This window comes from Ursus americanus, chromosome 16 (assembly GCF_024610735.1).
Source record: "Ursus americanus isolate L20-20 chromosome 16, mUrsAme1.1.p, whole genome shotgun sequence".
In the NCBI taxonomy this organism is placed as follows: Eukaryota; Metazoa; Chordata; class Mammalia; order Carnivora; family Ursidae; genus Ursus; species Ursus americanus.
In genome coordinates this window covers 6,449,875-6,465,254 of record NC_142142.1, presented here as the reverse complement: position 1 = coordinate 6,465,254, position 15,380 = coordinate 6,449,875, and the positions used below count along the sequence as shown (strand labels likewise).

Here is a 15,380-nt window from a genome sequence, read left to right as displayed (position 1 = left end):
TGAGGGACATCTCTCCCTAGAATGTGTTCAGACTTAAACTCCCTGAACCTCAGGTAGACAGCCTCCTTCAGGCCCTCTTCTCCAAGCAGGAGATGGGACTAGTATCTCTCATGGTCCGAGACTGGTTACTTCTCTTTCTTCTGTGTTATTTGCAGACCCTTCCCACTCTTATCTCTATCTGAGGCTAAGGTGCTGGAAGTCACCCAACTGGGAAGTGGAGAAGGAGATGTGTTGGGGCCCCAGGTTACTCACCCTGGCTATTGTTCCAGGCTGCTCTGCCACTCCAGATCCTGCAAGAGCCCAGGATGTCTTTGTGGCAGAGGGATTGAATTTTATCTTACTACACAGGGACATCTTGGCAGTAGTGCCTATCTCCAGGGGAGGCCAGGCTTGGGCCACCAGGGAATCACTCTGCTCAGAACCCTGGGGAATGGAAAAGTTAAGGCTAGCTTTGGAATCAGGGGAAGCATTTGGAGGAACTAAACAGTAAGGGGGCAAGGGAGAGACAGAATCATGGATTCTGCAATATCCCACTACGTTTAAATGACTCTGGGAAACAAACTGAGGGCTTTGGAGGCGATGAGGGTGGCGGATTGGGATAGGCCGGTAATGGGTATTAAGGAGGGCACATATTGCATGGTGCACTGAGTGTTATACGCAAATAATGAATCATGGAATATTGCATCAAAAAGTGGGGATGTACTGTATGGTTACTAATATAACAAAAAAAATATTTTTAAAAATGGCTATATTCAGAGACTATCAGCTTCAATAGCCCACCTGCATTTGAGATCCTTCCAAGACAATATTTCTTTTTTTAATAATATTTTTTATTATGTTATGTTAGTCACCATACAGTACGTCCCTAGTTTTTGATGTAAAGTTCCATGATTCATTACTTGTGTATAACACCCAGTGCACCATGCAATACGTGCCCTCCTTAATACCCATCCACCAGCCTATCTCATTCCCCCACCCCCCTCCCCTCTGAAGCCCTCAGTTTGTTTCCCAGAGTCCATAGTCTGTCAAGACAATTTTTCTGAAGCCTCCTCTTGACCAGGCCCCAGGATCAGTCCTGCAGAAGCTCTTAGTCTATGCAGAGTGTAGAGATATGGAGTCTAGAAGTCAAGGCCTAACCCAGTCTGAGGGAATGAGGGAAAGCTTCCTAGAGGAGAGGGAGTGGACTTGTGAAAGGCCCACAGACCCTGTTCCAAACTCTCAGCACTCATTCTAGGACAGACACCCGGACTTCAGGCTTGCAGCTCCAGACTGGGGCTGGCACAGATTCTTCCCACACTCAGCCCGGGACTGACCTGCTGAATCAAAGTTCAAAAAGGAGGGAACTTGGGCAGTGAAAGGAACATGTACTACAGAGCCAGGCAGACCAGGGTTTGAATTCTTGCTCTGTTTTCCTCTCCACATACAAGCTCTGTCTCCATTCTTTCTCACTTTCTGGAGAGTTCTGCCACAAAATCACCTCAGCTCCTTATCAGTTTGGACTGTAGTCATTCACCTGGAGCTGCTTTCTAGGGATACACAGACTTTTCTCCTCTTTGATTTTGGCTGTACTCTCCCAGCTGAACTGGGCCCAGCCTGACTACCTTTCTCCCTCTGAGATGATAATTAAACTTAGGGGGAAAAAATCACACACCTTTGAAATCTTACATCAAAACAAATTTGTGGCCATTTACCTGAGCTGAGACTTCTGTATCACTGCCTAATTTCTTTCAGGTTTAAAATGTCACCATTGTTCTCAACCTCTTTATTCAACCTGCCAGTCTCTTCTCCTAACAGCTAATTTGACATTGCTTCTGACTTCCCATAGGAAATGGTGGCCATCAGGTGTGCTTTCTCTAAGGTTCTCGCCCAGCTCATCTGTTCTCTTACCCACTTCCACTCCAACATCTACATCCTGGCAGGGAGACCAGTTAATGGCATATGGGTCTTCATATCAGCCCCCTCTCCATCCTCTAACCACTTCTTTGTTGGGTGCCCATCACATGTGGCCAAAAAAAAAGGAAGAAAAATTCTGAATGGCATAGCATGTAACCTGACTCTTTATTTATTTAGTTAGTTTTTTTAAGTTTCTATTTTAATTTCAGGTAATAAACATACAGTGTTGTATTAGTTTCACGTGTACAATATAGTGATTCAATAATTCCATACATGGCCTGGTGCTCATCATAACTGCTCTCCTTAGTCCCCATCAGCTATTTCACCCGTCCCCCCACCTCCCCTCTCGTAACCAGTTTATCTATTTGTTCTCTCTAATTAAGAGTCTGTTTCTGGATTTCTCTCTCTCTCCTTTGCTTATTTGTTTTGTTTCTTAAATTCCACATAGGAGTGAAATCATATGGTATTTATCTTTCTCTGACTGACTTATTTTGTTTAGCATTACACTCTTAAGTTCCTTCTATGTTGTTGCAAATGGCAAGATTTCATTCTTTATTTTTTATGCTGAGTAATATTTCATTATGTATGTATGTGTGTGTATATACACATCTTCTTTATCCATTCATCAGTCAGTGGACACTTGGGCTGCTTCCATATCTTGGCTATTTATAAATAATGCGGCTATAAACATTGGGTGCATGTATCCCTTTGAATTAGTGTTTCTGTATTCTTTAGGTAAATACCCAGGAGTATGATTGCTAGATCATAGGGTAGCTCTACTTTTCACTTTTTGAGGAACCTCCATACTGTTTTCCACAGTGCATTCCTACCAACAGGGCAGGAGGGTTCCTTTCTCTCTACATCCTCACCAACATCTGTTGTTTCTTGTGTTTTTTCTTCTAGCCATTCTCGCAGGTGTGAGGTGATATTGCAGTTTTGATTTGCATTTCCCTGATACTAGGTGATGATGAGCATCTTTTCATGTGTCTGCTGGCCATCTGGATGTCTTCTCTGGAGAAATGTCTGTTCATGTCTTCTGCCTATTTTTTAATTGGATTATTTGGTTTTTGGGTGTTGGGTTTTGTAAGTTCTTTATAAATTTTGGATACTAACCCTTTTCATTTGCAAATTCTCCCATTCTGTAGGTTGTCTTTTCGTTTTCTTGGTTGTTTCCTTCACTGTGCAGTCGCTTCTTATTTTGGTGAAGCCTCAATAGTTACTTTTGCTTTTGTTTCCCTTGCCTCAGGAGACCTATCTAGACAAAAGTCGCTACTGCCAATGTCAGAGAAATTACTGCCTGTGCTCTCTTCTAGGATTTTTATGTTTTCGGGTCTCATATTTAGGTCTTGAATCCATTTTGAATCTATTTTTGTGTGTGGTATAAGAAAGTGGTCCAGTTTCATTTCACTGCATGTTGCTGTCTTCTTGATAGATCTTCTATCCTGAAGAAGAGGTCCTATAATGCCCTGCAGTATAGTGTCCCCCACGCCTCAGAGTCTGGCACTTCTGGAAGTGTCTCCAGTGTGTGCTGCATGTGCTCTGCTGTTGTGTCCTGGCCCCTCTATCCTTCAGGCCAGTCATCTACAGAGGCTCTCTTTGCCTGTTGTGGGCAGTGTTTGGTCACTCGCCTGAAATTCACTCATTTTAACTAGGTGTATTCTTTTTTTTTTTTTTTAAGATTTTATTTATTTATTCGACAGAGATAGAGACAGCCAGCGAGAGAGGGAACACAAGCAGGGGGAGTGGGAGAGGAAGAAGCAGGCTCCCAGCAGAGGAGCCTGATGTGGGGCTCGATCCCATAATGCCGGGATCACGCCCTGAGCCGAAGGCAGACGCCCAACCGCTATGCCACCCAGGCGCCCCTAACTAGGTGTATTCTTGTCTGTTTGTGAAATGAGGCCTGTTGCCAAGCCACAGGAACCATAGCTCTGCAAAACTCCCTTGTTGGAAGACAAGCTGTGAGTAGGGGTTTGGGAGGTCTTCTGGGGGAACTGGCCCACCATTCTGAGACTGAGGTAAGCATGACTGGGAGGGGTGGGGCTTGGTGTAAGCAAGTGTTGAGTGTCAGCACTGTGCTGGTTCCCACTGGTGGCTCTGTGCTTATGCTGAGGGGTGGGGGAGGGAAATGGTGCTGACCAGTTCCTTTGTCCCTGCAGAGATCTCTCTATAATTGATGTCTCTCTGGGACATGCTTTGAGAAGGGCAAATAACCTCCCCACTGTGTGCCCCGGGGATCTCTTCAGATCACTGTTTTCCATGCTGTAGGTCTGTGGGCTGTTTGCCTGCCTCTTCTCTAAGACCATCCCCCGTGCCCTCCAGGGCACTCTTACCAAGCCAAACATACTGGCCTTTAAACCTCCAGGCTTTAAGCCCCACTGGTTGCAGGAACTCATGAAATTCAGCCCCTCTCTTACTTTCCAAGCCAACTGCTATGGGGAATCATTTCCCCGTGTGCTCCTCTCTGTGCTAGTCTGTCTCTTTGCCCTTCTCTGTGACTGTGGCTCCCTTCCCACTGCCATAGCCATGATCTGTTTCTCTCCCAAACCGTGTCTCTGTCTCAATTCATACAGCTTTCCAAGAAATCTTGGTATCTGGTATAGCAGGTCCTTTCATATTGTTCATCTCTGTTTTTTACTATTCTTAGCCCTTTGTACTTTCATACAAATTTTAGAATCACTTGTCAAGTTTTGCCAAAAGACCAGTTGGGATTTACAAGAAGACCAAATGAGATTACATTTATTTGTAAATCAGTTGGGAAGGAATTGACAATACTACAAAATGAGATATCCCCTACTTGGCATATCCCTTCATTTCAAAGGTATCCTTTGATGTCTTTCAATAAAAGGTTTATAATTTCCTCAGTAGAAGTTTTGAATACTTTTCTTAAACTTAATTCTAGGTGCTTAATCTGTATACCATATATTATATCCCCCACATTGTCTGACACATAAAAACTGTAGATAGCTTCATCTTTGTTCAGGGCTTGTTTTGCCACCAAATGAGTTACAGATAAACTTTGTTTTCAGATCATTTTACATTTTGGAACTGTGGACCTTTATTAAAATTGACATCTTTCAAGAACTCATTTTTTACCTTTTGATCATGTATAGAGTTTTGAATTTTGATTTTTGTATTTAACATTCTGCTGGACACTTTAAATTCTAATTGTTTATCTTTCAATTTTTCCCTATATGTAAATAATCACGCTGTTCGAGAATGATAGCAGTTTTATTTCTTTTTCAGTTTTGTTTCTTTCTCCAATCCTTACACAGACAGTCCTCACTTTCGTTCCATGCAGGTGCAGGATTGTGCAAAAATGATGCTGTAAGCTGAAACTGCAAAGTGATCTTAATGGAAAAATTACAGTTGTTCTGTGACTTTAAAATGTTTTTTTTTGTTAAAAATTTTACTGTCTTCTCTAAAGATATAAGGAAATAGAAAATAGTAAAACTAATATTTAGTATACTTTAAAATATTAAGAATAGTTTGAGCAGTGCTTTATTTTTTTTAAGACAGTATCTTTGAGAGCAGTTTTAGGTTCACAAAAAAATTAGGATGAAGATACAGTGATTTCTCATATACCACCTACCCCCACACAAGTATAGTCTCCCCCATTGCCAATATCCCCCACCAGAGTGGTGCGTTTGTTTCAATTGATGAACCTACACTGACATACCAAAATCACTCAGAGTCTATGATTTATATCAGGGTTCACTCTTGGTGTTGTACATTCAGTGAGTTTGGACAAATGTACAGTTACATATATCCATCATTATAATACACAGAGTAGTTTCATTGTACTAAAAATCCTCTGATCTCTGTCTATATTCCATTCCCCCTGCGGCCCTGGCAATCACTGTTTGTTTTAAACTGTCCTTAGTCTTGCCTTTTCCAAATGTCAAAAAGTCAAGTCCTACAGTCTGTAGCCTTTTCATATTGACTTTTTTCACTAAGTAATATGTATTCGAGATTTACTCATGTCTTTTCATGGCTTGATAGCTCCTTACCTTTTAGCACTGAATAATCCTCCATTGTCTGGATGTACCACCATTTATCCATTTGCCTACTGAAGGACATCTTGGTTGCTTTTGAGTTTTGGCAATTATGGATAAAGCTGCTATAAACATCCAGGTGCAGATTTTTATGTGGACATAAGTTTTCAACTCCCTTGGGTAAAAACCAAGGAGTCTGACTACTGGATCATATGGTAAGAGCATATTTAGTTTTGTAAGAGACCCCCCCCCCCCAAACTGTCTTCCAAGGTAGCTATACTATTTTTCATTTCTACCAGCAATGTATGAGAATTCCTATTGTTCCACATCCTTGTCAGCACTAGGTATTGTCAGTGATCCACATTTTGGCCATTCTTATAGGCACATACTGTATCTCATTGTTTTATTTTGTATTTCTGTTATGACATATCATGTGGAGCATATTTTCATATGCTTCTTTGCCATATGTAAATCTTCTTTGGTGACATGTCTGTTAAGGTGTTTGGCTCATTGTTAATTGGGTTGTTTCCTTATTGTTGAATTTTAAGAGTTCTTGATATATTTCAGATAATAGTTCTTTATCAGATGTGTCTCTTGCAAATATTTTCTTCCAGTCTGTGGCCTGTCTTCTCATTCTCTTGACATTGTCTTCCACAGAGCTAAAGTTTTTAATTTTAATGAAGTCTAGCTCATCAATAATTTCTTTCATGGATTTCATGTTGTATCTAAAAAATCATCACCATACTCAAGGTCATCTAGGTTTTCTCTTATGTTATCTTCTAGGAGTTTTACAGTTTTGTATTTTACATGTAGGTATATGATCCATTTTAAAAAAATTTGAGAGAGAGTGAGAGAGAGAGCGTGAAATAGAGCAGGGGAAAACAGAGGGAGAGGGAGAAGCAGACTTCCTGCTGAGCAGGAAGCCCGACTTGGGGCTTAATCCTGGGACTCTAGGGTCATGACCTGAGCCAAAGACAGATGCTTAACCAATGAAGCCACCCAGGTGCCCCGGTATATGATCCATTTTGAGTTAATTTTTGTGAACGGTGTTAAGGTCTGTGTCTAGAATCAGTTTTTTTGCATGTGGATGTTAAGTGTTTCCAGTACCATTTGTTAAAGAGACTTCTTTACTCCATTATATTGCCTTTGCTCTTTATCAGAGATCAGGTGACTATTTATGTGGCTCTGTTTCTGGGCTCTCTTCTTTTCTATTGATCTATTTGTTCTTTCACCAATACCACACCATCTTGATAAGTGTAGCTTAATATTAAGTCTTGAAGTGGAATGGTGTCATTTTCCCAGCTTTGTTCTCCTCTTTCAATACTGTGTTGGCTATTTGGTCTTTTGCCCCTCTATATAAATTTGGGGATTGGTCTGTTGATATCCACACAAAAATTTGCTGGGATTTTTATCACGACTGCATTGAATCTACAGATGAAGTTGGCAAGGAGTGACATCCTGACAATATTGAATTTTCCTATCCATGAACATGGAATATCTCTCCAATTATTTAGTTCTTTGATTTTATCAGAGTTTTGCAGTTTACCTCATACAGATTTTTTATACATTTTACTAGTGTTATGCCTAAGTATTTCATTTTTCTGAGTGCTAATGTAAATGGCATTGTGATTTTAATCTCAAATTCCACTTGTACATTGATGCTTAGGAAAGCAAATGCCTTTTTTTTTTTAAAGATTTTATTTTTAAGTAATCTCTACACCCAAGTAGGGCTTGAACTCACAACCCTTAGATCAAAAATGGCATGCTACACCAACTGAGCCAGTCAGGTGCCCGTGAAAATGACTTTTTTATATTAACCTTGTATACTGCAACCCTACTATAATTGTTTAATAGTTCCATGAGGGTTTTTGTTGTTGTTGTTGATTCTTTTATATTTTCTGTAGACAATCATGTCATCTGCAAACAAGGAGAGTTTTATTTTTTCCCAGTCTGTAAACCTTTTATTTCTTTTCCTTGTCATACTGCATTAGCTAGTATTTCCAGTATGATGTTAAAAAGGAGTGGTGAGAGGGGACATCCTTGCCTAACTACTGATCTTAGCAGGAAAGCTGTGAGTCTCTTACCATTGAGTATGATGTAGCTGTAGGACTTTTGTAGATATTCTTTATGATGAAGAAGTGCCCCACTATTCCTAGTTTACTGCAAATTTTTATCATAAATGGGTGTTGGGTTTTGTAATGTTCTTTTTTTGTACCTAATGATATGATTGCATCATTTTTCTTTTCTGGCCTCTTGATATGATGGATTACATTAATTGATTTTTGAATGTTGAACCAGCCTTGCATACCTGAGATAAATCCCACTAGGTTATGATATATTTTATACATCATTGGGTTCAATTTGCTAATACTTTGTTGAGGATTTTTGCATCTATGTTCATGATATATATTGGTCTGTAGTTTTCTCCTCTTACAGTGCCTTTGTCTAGTTTTGGTATTACGGTAATGCTAGCTTCATTGATTGAGTTAGGAAATATTCCCTCGGCTTCTATCTTCTGAAAGAGATTGTAGAGAATTGGTGTAATTTTTTCCTTAAGTGCTTGGTAAACCTCACCGGTGATATCTGGATCTGGTGCTTTCTGTTTTGGAAGGTTATTAATTATTGATTCAATATCTTTAATCACGTGAACATCAATCATTTAAATGCATCAATTAAAAGAGACTGTCCTCATCCTCACTTTGGCAAGCACATATACCAAAAGGGACTGTCAGAGTAGATCAGTAAACAAAACATAACATATGTTGTTAATAACACACAAATTGTAGATACAGCTATATTTATGTATAAATATGTTCAGGTTATATTTCTTCTTGTGTGAGTTTATGGCATATTGTGTCTTTCAAAGAATTACTCCATTCTGTCTAGGTTATCAGATCTATGGTCATAGAGTTGTTCATAGTATTCCTTTATTATCCTTTTTATGTCCATACGATCTGTAGTGATATCTCCTCTTTGATTTCTGATATTAGTAGCTTGTTTCTTTTCTCTCTCTTTTTTCTTTTGCTTAGTTGGCCTGGCTAGAGCTTATCAATTTTATTGATCTTTTCAAAGAATCACCTTTTGTTTCATTGATATTCTTTAATGGCTTCCTGTTTTCAATGTCATTGATTTTTTTTCTATAATTCTTATTATTTCTTTCCTTCTGCTTACTTTGGGTTGATTTTATTCTTCTTTTTCTAGCTTCCTAAGGTAAAACTTAGATTATTGATTCTAGATCTTCTAAAATGTGCATTTAGTGCTACAAATTTCTCTCTAGGCATTACTTTTGCTGCATCCCACAAATTTTGAAAAGTTGTGTTTTCATTTTCATTTAGTTTAACATATTTAAAAATTTCTTTTGAGGTTTCTTTGACTCATAAATTATTCAGAAATGTGTTATTTAATTGCCACAAATTTGGGATTTTCCACTTATCTTGCTGTTATTGGTACCTAGTTTAATTTCATTGTGGTCTGAGAACAGATATTATATATTTCTTCTCTTTTAAATCTGTTAAGTTTGGGGGCACCTGGGTGGCTCAGTCAGTTAAGCATCTGCCTTTGGCTCAGGTCATGATCCCTGGGTCCTGGGATCAAGCCCCACATCAGGCTCCCTGTTCAGTGCTTCTCCCTCTACCCCTCCCCCTGCTCGTGCCCTCTCTCTCTCGGTGTGTGTGTGTCTCTCTCTCAAATAAATAAAATCTGTTGTGTTTCATGGCCCACAATGTGGTGTCTTTGTGCATGTTCCATGTGAACATGAGAAGAATGTATAGTCTGCTGTTCTTGGATGAAGTAGTTTATGGATGTTAGTTATATCCCGTTGATTATTAGTGTTCTTGAGTTCCACTATGTCCTTACTGATTTTCTGCCTGCTGGATCTGTCCGTTTCTGATAGAGGGTGTTGAAGTCTCCAAGTGTGATAGCAGATTCATCTATTGCTCCTTGAAGTGCTATTAGTTTTTTTTTGGGGGGGTTGTTTTTTTGTTTTTTTGTTTGTTTTTTTTTAATAATATGTGGAAGGAGCTGAGATGCCCTTCAACAGATGACTGGATTAAGAAGATGTGGTCGATATATACAATGGAATATTACTCAGCCATCAAAAAGAATGATTTCTCAACATTTGCTGCAATATGGACGGGACTAGAGGAGGTAATGCTAAGCAAAGTAAGTCAAGCAGAGAAAGACAATTATCATATGGTTTCACTCATTTATGGAACATAAGTGCTATTAGTTTTTACTTCACGTTGTTTGATATACTGTTGTTAAGTGCATACACATTAAGAATTTTTATGTCTAATTCAAGAATTGACTCCCTTATTATATAATACCCTTTCTTATTCATGGCAACTTTCCTTGCTTTGAAGTCTGCTCTGTCTGAAATTAATATAGCTAATCCTGCTTTTTTTTTTAATTATTGTTAGTTAGCATGGTATGTTATTTTCCATCCATTTACTTTTAACCTATGAGTGTCTTTATATTGAAAATGGGTTTCTTATAGACAGCATATTTTTAGATCTTTTTTATTGACCATTCTGACAGTCTCTGTCTTTTCATTAGTACATTTAAACCATTGACACAAAAATGCTGATTGATATAATTGAACGTATATCTACCACATTGATTACTATTTTCAATTTCTTGCTATTGTTCTTTGTTCCTATTTTTGTCTTCTACTTTCATTCTGCCTTTTGTGGTTCTAGCTGAGTATTTAATATGATTCCAATTTCTCTCCTTTCTTAGAATATTAGGAATCTATCTATCTATCTATCTATCTATTAGATGTACCTATTTATACATGTGTGTCATATATATTTAACTATTTTTAGTGGTTGCCCTAGAGTCTGCAGTGTACATTTACAACTAATCCAAATCTACTTTCAAATGACACTATATCACTTGTTGGGTAGTGTGAGTGTCTTATAATAATAAAATAATCCTAATTCCTCCTTTCCATCCCTTGAACCATTGCTTTTATTTATTTCATCTATACACAAGCATATATAGTGTATATACACATACATATAGAGTTGACCCTTGAACAACATGGGGGTTAGGGGTACACAGTCAAAATACTGCATATAATTTTTGACTCCCCAAAAATTTAACTACTAAGAGCCTACTGTTGATCAGAGCCTTACCAACAAAATAAACAGTTGATGAATACTTATTTTCTATATTACATACTGTAGCCTTACAATAAAGTGAGCTAGAGAATAAAAAATGTTATTAAGAAAATCATAAGGAAGATGAAATAAATTTACAGTACCATAGTGTATTTATCAAAAAACATCCACTTATAAGTGGACCTCTGCAGTTTAAACCTGTGTTAAGGATCAACTGTGTATATGTAAGATACATACATAAGTATACACAATAGAATAATACATGGTTGCTCTTAGTATTTTGAACAAACTGTTACCTGTTAGATCAATTAATAATAAGAAAAGTAAAGAGTTTTATTTTACCTTCACTTATTCCTGCTTGATGGTCTTTCTTTCTTTAAGTAGATTCAAGTTTTCCCTCTCTCTAAAGAACTACTTTTTACACCTCAGGTCTTCTGGTAACAAATTCCCTCCACTTTTGTTTGTCTGATAAAGTCTTCATTTCTCCCTCACTGTTGAAGGGTAATTTCACAGATTATAAAATTAGGTAATAAAATCTAAAAAATAAATATAAAATAAATATTTTACTCTACTTCTTATTTGTGTGGTTTCTGAAGAGAGGTTGCTTGTTGGAATACTACTCAGCCATCAAAAAATGAAATCTTGCCATTTGCAACAAAGTGGATGGAACTAGAGGGTATTATGCTAAGCAAAATAAGACAATCAGAGAAAGACAATTATCATATGATCTCACTCATATGTGGAATTTAAGAAACAAAACAAGATCATAGGGGAAGAGAGGAAAAAATAAAACGACAAAATCAGAAAGAGAGACAAACCATAACAGACTCTTTTTTTTTAAGATTTTATTTATTTATTTGACAGAGATAGAGACAGCCAGCGAGAGAGGAAACAAAAGCAAGGGGAGTGGGAGAGGAAGAAGCAGGCTTCCAGCGGAGGAGACTGATGTGGGGCTCGATCGCAGAACACCGGGATCATGCCCTGAGCCGAAGGCAGACGCTTAACGACTGAGCCACCCAGGCACCCCCATAACAGACTCTTAATATAGGAAACAAACTGAGGGTTGCTGGAGGGGAGGGAGGTAGGGGGATGGGGTAACTGGGTGATGAACATTAAGGAGGGCACATTATGTAATGAGCACTGTGTATTATATAAGATTGATTTTATATCAATCACTGACCTCTACCTCTGAAACCAATAATACATTATATGTTAGTCAATTGAATTTAAATTTAAAAAATGGGAAAAAAAGAAATAAAATAGCCAAGACATAAGAATTTTTACTGCAAGGATTTTATATATTCATAGTAGCAAAAAGAAAAAAACAACAATCATCAATGTTGTTTAATAATTATATAAATCTGAATTTATATAATTAAACATAATATATTATGTTTAAATATATTAAATATATTAAATATATTTAAATATATATTATATATATTTATATATATATAAATTATATAAATATAATATATTTAATATATATTAAATATATATTAAATATATATTAAATATAAATATATTTAAACATAATGTATTATGTTTAAATTCAAGTTATATAAATTATAAAAAAGTGCATAAATGTGTATAAGAACTTTTATTGCAAATATATACAGTAATAAACCTATATATAAATATATATATAGTAATAAACCGTGTCTCTAAGTTTTGAAAAAAAAAGTGCCTATGCAAACTGAGATGTGCTGTAAGTGTGTAATAGAGTTTTTGAAAGCTTAGTATGAAAGAATGGAAAATGTCTCCTATTTTAAAAATATCGATTACATGCTGAAATTTTGGATATACTGGGTGAAATAGTGTAAGGTATTAAATTTGAAATTACATAGGCAGGGGCACCAGGGTGGCTCTGTTGGTTAAGCATCTGACTCTTGATTTTGGCTCAATTCATGATCTCAGGCTCCTGAATGGAGCCCTGCGCCAGGCTCCGAGCTCAGTGAGTGGGGGGTCTGCCTGAGACTCTCTCTCTCTCCCTCCCTCTCCTTCTGCCCCTCTCACCACTCATGCTCCTCTCTCTCAAATAAATAAATAAATAAATATTTTTAAAAAAAAATAGAAGTTGGTCATAACTTTTATCTTTGTTCCTCTATAGGTTAGGTGGTTTTTTCCCCTCTGGCTTCTTTGAGGATTGTTTTCTTTAACTTTGATTTCCTATAGTTTGAAAATGATCTGCCTAGGTGTAGGTTTTTGTCATTTATCTGGTGTTCTCTGAGCTTCTTGGATCTATGATTTGGTTCTGACATTCATTTGGGGAAAATTCTCAGTTATTATTGTTTCAAATATTTCTAAATTAGCCAAGCACAGCAAGGCTGAAAAGATACAGACTATATGACGAGAACCTGACCAAAACCCTAATGTGGCAAAAGTTAGTGTTGGGAAAATTGCAGATAAGACAGAAAAAACCAGCTTTGAATTGAGAGAAGGCTGATGATGGAACAGAGGACACACATTGAGTTAAACAAGTCATGCTTGTAGGAAGCAAGTCTAGAGCCGTGGTCAGGGAGTCTGAGTGATAGACTTAATTGATAGACTATAGCTGACAGTCTGAACATCCAGACAAGAGCCAGAAAAAGTAGACAGGGTGTGACGGGGGGCAAACTTTGCCCCTTGACTCCACTCTGCAGGGATAAGAACATGGAGTAGGGAAGGACCATAGCTTAGATAACTGCTTTAGAAGTCACTGATAGCAGAGAAAGACAATAATCACTTGGTTTCACTCATTTATGTAACATAAGAAATAGGAAGATCAGTAGGAGAAGGAAGGGAAGAATGAAAGGGGGGTTAAACAGAACCATGAGAGACTGTGGACTCTAGGAAACAAACTGAGGGCTTCAGAGGGGAGGGAGGTGGGGGAATGGGATAGGCCAGTGATGGGTATTAAGGAGGGCACATATTGCATAGTACAGTGGGTGTTATATGCAAATAATGAGTCATGGAACATTGCATCAAAACGGGATGTACTGTATGGTGACTAATATAACAAAATAAAAATTATATATAAAAAAAGAAGTCACTGATAGAATATGCAAATAATGAATCATGGAGCACTACATCAAAAACTAATGATGTACTTACTATATGGTGACTAACATATCATAACAAAAAATAGATAAAAAATTTAACTAAATAAATAATAGTATTAATAATAAAAATATATATTAGAATGCTTCAACTCAATTCCATTTGCTCTTCCATCTCTTGTGCAGTCCATATTCATTTATATTTATCCACATATTTAGCTTTTCTGGTGGTTTTCAATCCCTCCTGCAATTCTGTTTCTATCTGGCTCATTTTCCTTCCACCTGAAGAGCTACTTTATTTTTTTTTTTTAAAGATTTTTTAATTTATTTATTCGACAGAGAGAGACAGCCAGTGAGAGAGGGAACACAAGCAGGGGGAGTGGGAGAGGAAGAAGCAGGCTCATAGCGGAGGACCCTGATGTGGGACTTGATCCCAGAACACCGGGATCATGCCCTGAGCCGAAGGCACAGGGCTTAACCGCTGTGCCACCCAGGCGCCCCTGAAGAGCTACTTTAGTGTTGCTTTCAGTGCAGGCCTAATATTGACATTCCTTATGTAAGTAATCAGGAGGATAAGAAGACCTCTGTTTTGGAAAGAGCTTCTTTCAAGGTATGCTACTCTGTTTGGGTTGTTAGTATTTGCTGTTTTTACACTTTCCACCTGTCCCAACTATGCTCACAAGAAACAAGAGGTTTTAACCATATAATAACTAAAGGTAGAATATAATTCCTGTGTGTGCGTGTGTGTGTGTGTGTGTTTGTGTGTGTGTGTGTGTGTGTGCGTGTGTGTGTATGTTTTGGTATCAGAGGGAATTATAAAAGCAGAGATGGGAAATAAGCATAAGACCCTGGATTCTTGCTACAGCCTCCCCTCTTTGAAACTTCCAACCTTCCATACCACATCTGGCACAGGCTCAGATTCTTTCAAAGCTAAATAATATGTAGAGACAGATATGTAGAGACAGAGACAGAAATGCAGTCAAAATAAGATAGAGATATATAATTTCTAAACAGTAGTCCGAGGAAACAAGGGAGTCCCAAAATAAAAGAATGCATTTATGGAAGATGGTATATGAGGGTTTGTGTGACCACAAAAATTCTAGTTGTCAGGATTCACATTAAGGGAATTTTCTAGTATGTAAGTTTGCATCAGATAGAACAAAAGAAGAAGCATACAGGTCCATATCCCCCTCTCCTATCTGCTTTGACTTCCTATTTCTTTCATGATACTGGGCCTCACGATGGGCAGGTGAGAGACCACAACCCATTGTGTTTCACATTTCCTTCTTCATCTTGGGACATAGACATAAGTGGAACACACCCACCTTAACAAAATA

The 15,380-nt window shown here is 37.7% G+C and overlaps 1 protein-coding gene across 1 annotated transcript in view; it reads left to right on the top strand.

The window, feature by feature from the left end:
• Positions 1-15,380, top strand: part of LOC123782525 (uncharacterized) — a 382,057-nt gene that overhangs the window by 81,306 nt on the left and 285,371 nt on the right. The gene's annotated exons all lie outside the window — the stretch shown is intronic.